The sequence below is a fragment of the Panthera onca genome, chromosome C2, assembly GCF_046562875.1.
Source record: "Panthera onca isolate mPanOnc1 chromosome C2, mPanOnc1 haplotype 2, whole genome shotgun sequence".
NCBI classification, from domain to species: Eukaryota; Metazoa; Chordata; class Mammalia; order Carnivora; family Felidae; genus Panthera; species Panthera onca.
The window spans coordinates 76,387,066-76,392,570 of NC_138347.1; the positions used below are offsets into that span (position 1 = coordinate 76,387,066).

At 35.4% G+C, this 5,505-nt stretch overlaps 1 non-coding gene across 1 annotated transcript; it reads right to left on the reverse strand.

The window, feature by feature from the left end:
* Positions 1-348: 348 nt before the first annotated feature.
* Positions 349-455, reverse strand: LOC132684401 (U6 spliceosomal RNA). Its single transcript, XR_009612624.3, has one exon. It is a non-coding gene; the product is annotated as a U6 spliceosomal RNA (small nuclear RNA).
* Between the last annotated feature and the right edge of the window lie 5,050 nt (positions 456-5,505).

Sequence of the window (5,505 nt, forward strand, 5' to 3'; positions counted from 1 at the left end):
CTCCTACTCTGCCACTGGATTATGTTATGACCCTGAACAAATTATTTACATCGCTTAGACTCAGTTTACTCTTTAATAAAAGGAAGCTATGTCTTTTGTATCTCATGAAGTTTTTGTGAGGACCAAAATGAGATAATATCATGAAAGCACTTTGTATGTCACCAAATCATTGATTTCCTTTCCAAATCCAGATCGTTTCTGAGTATGACAGGGTGAATTTCTATAATATCACTTTTCTCTCCGATGTGTATTATAAACATTGATGGATTTTATGGGTTAATCTTGTTTAGTATGATTGAAATGTATCACTCTCTTGCCTGCCTATTTTTTCCTTTCTTTTTTTTTTTTTTAAATATGGAACACTTCACGAATTTGTGTGTCATCCTTGCGCAGGGACCGTGCTAACCTTCTCTGTATCATTCCAATTTTAGTATATGTGCTGCCGAAGCGAGCACTGTTTTTTCCTTTTTAAAAAAAAGTTTATTTTTTTTTTTTGAGAGAGAGAGAGAAGGCGTGCACAGGTGTATGTGCACACAAGCGGGAGAGGGGCAGTGAGAGAGTGAGAGTGAGAGAGAGAGAGAGAGAGAGAGAGAGAGAGAATCCCAGGCAAGCTCCATGCTGTCAGCACAGAGACTGATCCAGGGATTGATCTCATGTCCCTGAGATCATGACCTGAGCCAAACTCAAGAGTTGGATGCTTAACCGATTGAGCCACCCAGACACCATTTGCCCTTTGCCTGCATATTGTATAGTAACTTCAGTCCCCACTGCCTACATTGTAGTCACATGCTATTTAAGCAACAAATTACATTTTCATCCTCACCTACATTTGCTAAAGTCTTTCTCCATAATATATTTTTGTAAAAATGAAAATAGGCATAGCCTCGTTTGACCTTCTATAATAGAATAGTTTACTTTGTGTGAACACACTGTGTTTTCATGTTTGTATGTAAATCTCTTTATTCTATCACTTATTAATGATTTGTCTGTTTATAACATTCTCCTTGTGAGATTGTAAGCCCTTTGATATTGGAGGTAGTTTTTATTTATTTTTTTTAAATGTTTATTTATTGTGAGAGAAAGGAAGAGAAAGAGTGGGGGAAGGGCAGAGAGTGAGGGAGAGAGAGAATCCCAATCAGGTTCCACAATGTCAGCACAGAACCCTACGTGGAATTAGATTTCACAAACCATGAGATCATGACTTGAGCTGATGTACAGTCAGGTGCTTAACGAACTGATCTACCCAGGCACCCCTAAAGGTAGTTTTTATATCAGTGCTTCTTACAGTGCCTTGCAGGTCACAAGCACATAATTAATACTTTTGCATAATATATTTGCAGAAGACTTGTCAAAACATTCTGTTCAATTTGATATAAGAGGTGAAAGAGACAAAGAAACCAAAGATTACAGGTTTGTGAGTCTAGAAATGATGGGAATTTTTATGTAATATAGAAATTTGAAATAAATGATGGATTAGAAGAAAGTTATAAACCCATTTGTCAACATGCTCAGGTTTGGTTGTTAGGAGAATGCTTAGTTGAAATGTTTTGATCAATTAAGAGACTGTTTTTAGAGGGTTGGCAAAGGAGAACTAACTGAGGGACAAAGAACAGAAAGGCCTAGGAGAGTGTCATTCACCTAATAAAATGTATTGAACATATTATTTTGTGCAAGGAATCATTAGTGACTACAATTGATATGATTGCCAACTGTTGTGAAACGTACAGATTTAGTGCTTTAAACTGGTAGAAGCAAATCCCAGAAGTTGGTGTCCTTTCATATTTATTCATCCTTTCAACAGATATTTGCTTAGTACCATTCATAAACATGTTGTTGCGCTACATTCTTGGGGATATAGCAACAAAGAAATCAGAGAGCCTCTGAGATAACTGCAATTAGTATATAAAACCCTGGGGAGCCAGCAGGCAATGGTGTTGAGGCTGCTAGAGGAAGAGGTCTCCTTCAATAGTGTCTGAGCCTGGAAACTTTCTTCTATTTGTCTTAGTCTTCTTGTGAACAATAATCCATGTTCTCTAGCCTCTAATATATCTGACCTAATCATCAACTCCTGGAAAAAAGTATGGACACTGCCTAGAAAAGTACTGCTGGTCTAAAAAGTAGGTGTCCTAGATTCAGGGAATTCCTATCTTGCTAAAGCCAAAGTGTCTTAAGTTCTCTTCTCAGTAGATATTTTTTTTATATTTCAAGGGAGCAGACCACCTGGACACATCTTGAGCAGTTGTTGGGGCATGGTTTGGCTGCATTTGTCCCCATATTGAGCCCTGTGTTTCTAGAGCTTAGTTAAGAGAAGAGATACATTTGCATTAATCACATTTCTGTTCAAAAGCTATTTCCTCAGAAATATCTTTGTATTAAAAGAGATGTCACTCCCTATCCCTTTACTCTTCATTATTTTTCTCATGTTATTAATTGGCATTATCCTCTGTATCATCGATTCTTTATATCTATTCTATTTATGGTTTGTCTACCCATTTGAATGTAAATTTTATGAAAACGGAGATTTAATTTTTTTTGTCATTATTGCATCTCCAGTGCCTAAAACAATGCCTGACATATAATAGGTATTTGATACTTACAGGATGACTTTGTTGAATGGAAGACTAGATTTTTGTTTAAGTTCTCCGCCAAAACATCATTTTCATTGTTTCCTTTGCTAAAGATTTTCTTCCACAGGTTTCTCTAGCCCTTTAATATAGGGAACATTCCTAGTACTTGACATAATTTTATAGCTCGATATGGGGTCCAAAATCCAAGCTGGTATCTGGGAAAAAAAAGATACCTTATCTAAGGGACCCAGGCACAAGAAAATGAATTAAGAGTCTCATTATCGAGTCAGTACTCTTAAATTAAGAAGGGGCTCTTTGGCTAGAGTTGGTACATATCAACCTTCCGTCAAGTAGGCTTGAAGGGTCATTCTCATTAGTACTGATCCAAAGCTCCTTACACTCCTTTCACCTAAGTCTGGATTTTAGCCAAATCTAGACTGAAATAATCTGAAGTGAAGAGTGAAGTGCACCACATGAGAGGAAAGGCAACTGAACTATGCAGAAGCAAAGGACACTTTGAGTTTCTATGTAGCTGTAGCAACTGGAATCCAAACAACCAGTTTACCAAGACATTCCATCAATGGTTACCTGAAGAGTTACAAGGACTTAACTTGCATGACTAAAGTGACCGAAAACCTTAGTCAAATGAGCAGCTTGTTCAAAAGGATACATGCCCCCTATGTTTATTGCAGTATTATTTAGAATAGCCAATTATGGAAGGAGCTTGAGTGTCCACTGATAGATGAATGGACAAAGAAAAATGTGGGACACACACACACACACACACACACACACTGGAATATTATTCAGCCATAAAACAGAATTAAATCTTGCCATTTGCAACAACATGGATGGAGCTAGAGAGTATAATTGCTAAGTGAAATAAGTCAGAGAAAGATAAATACCATACTATTTCACTCATTTGTGGGATTTTAAGGAAGAAGAACAAAAAAAAAGAGAAAAAAAGAGAGACATACAAAACAACAACAACAAAAAAACAGACTCTTAGCTATAAAGAACAAATGATGGTTACCATAGTGGAGTGGGGGGAGCAGTTGGTGAAACAGGTGATGGGGATTTAGAAGTGCACTTGTGTTGAGTACAGGGTGATGTATGGAAGTGTTGAATCACTATGTTGTATACCTGAAACTAATATAATACTGTATGTTAACTATACTGGAATTAAAATTTTTAAAAATGAGCACCTGGTAACAACTTTTAAAACATAATACAATGAATAGTCATATGTATGACCAAGGACTATGAAAATATCTGTTTTTAGAAGTTTCAGTGATTATTTCTTTCTGGTATTTAACATTTACCATCCAATGCACAACAAATACATTTTTTTTGCAGCAATATAGTTGGAATCTAAAACCCATTAAATCTCAGTTTGTGAGTATCATGTTTCTCTAAAGTTTCACTCAGCCTCTCAGTAAATACTTAACACAAGAAGGATGGGGTAAAATCCTAACTTGCTAATGTTTGAATATAAATACCAATATGCTAGGGCACATATCCAAATGGTTTATGCAGCTACATGAATAAAACTGAATTAGTCTGGAGCTTGTGGTCAAGAATGTCTTTAATGTCAGAGAGGGTACTTAAAGGTAGTGCTACCCTCACTGGTGATGATGAGTTTATATGTCATTGCCTGCTTTCTTGCCTTCTTTTGCTCTGGTTCAAGCAGAATGAAGGATTTTTTTTTTTTGTCTAGATGAGATTATCTATAAAAAAACCTTTCAGTCTCAAGCTTCTTGTACCCTCAAACTGTGCTCCTAGGAGTCTTCTGTGTTCCTCTGAACATCATCGAACATCAAAGTCCAGCATGGGAATTGAGGAGATTTTAGTCAGGCATGCACTTCATCCAGAGTAACTCCACTTTTACTTCATTTACATACTGGAGTTTGAAGTATATTTTCACTTGAACAAAGTGTTTTGTGAATAAAAACAAAAAAAAATTTGGACACAAAGAGAGTAGAGTGGGACTGGGTATAGGCCAATGACTCTCCAGAAAAAAGAACTGGTCTTTGTTAATTATTGATATATCTTTCAATTTGATTTTGGTGATTCCAATGGTCTCTGCATGAAAATGTGGTTAGATCCATTACCTCTATTACTTTTTTTGTATTAAAATATGGTTTGTTGTATCACTCAATTACCAATGCAAGAGACCAGAGCAGAAATTCACGTTCTAAGAAAAAGCACATTAATAAATAGTTTTCATGAAAACAGCGGTTTTCTGTGGAAAGGAATATTGATATATCTGGGCATGCAACTTATTAATTATCTCTGAAGTTAGCTATGCATGATTGACTCTGATGTCTATCACTAAGTATAAGAAAAGTCACTCATGAGAATATACTAACCATGTTCTAAAAACATATTATAGAGACTGATTGATTTAGTGGGAAAGCTTACTTCATATTGACACATACATTTAACTAAGACAATGAGAATGAAAAGAAAATGGTATTTGAAGGTAGGAGTTAATGGAGCAAGGGAAATTGGGAATGCAGAAAAATCACAACCTGAGCTCAAACCAGAGAAAACTTTTGAGTTATATTTTAATGATTATTTGATAGAACACCTTTTTAACACAAGAAGTATTTAACTTGGCATTAATTTGAATCTTAGGTTCTGTGCCTTTGAGAGGCTATGGATTATAATGAGATATAATTATAATTATAATTATAATATATATATATATATAATTAAAATGATATATAATTATAAGATTATAATTGGAAATTAGAGAGCAGTGACTATCATTATAAGGACCTCAGATAAGAGGGACATTGAAAAGTCATTGAGTTGAATACCAAGGGGTTGGAGTTCTGAGCTAAGCTTTACCAAACATTACTGACCATAGACAATTAACATTTTCTCTCTTTAGGTCTCAGTGTCTATAATTTCAGGAAATTGAATTAGTCATTCC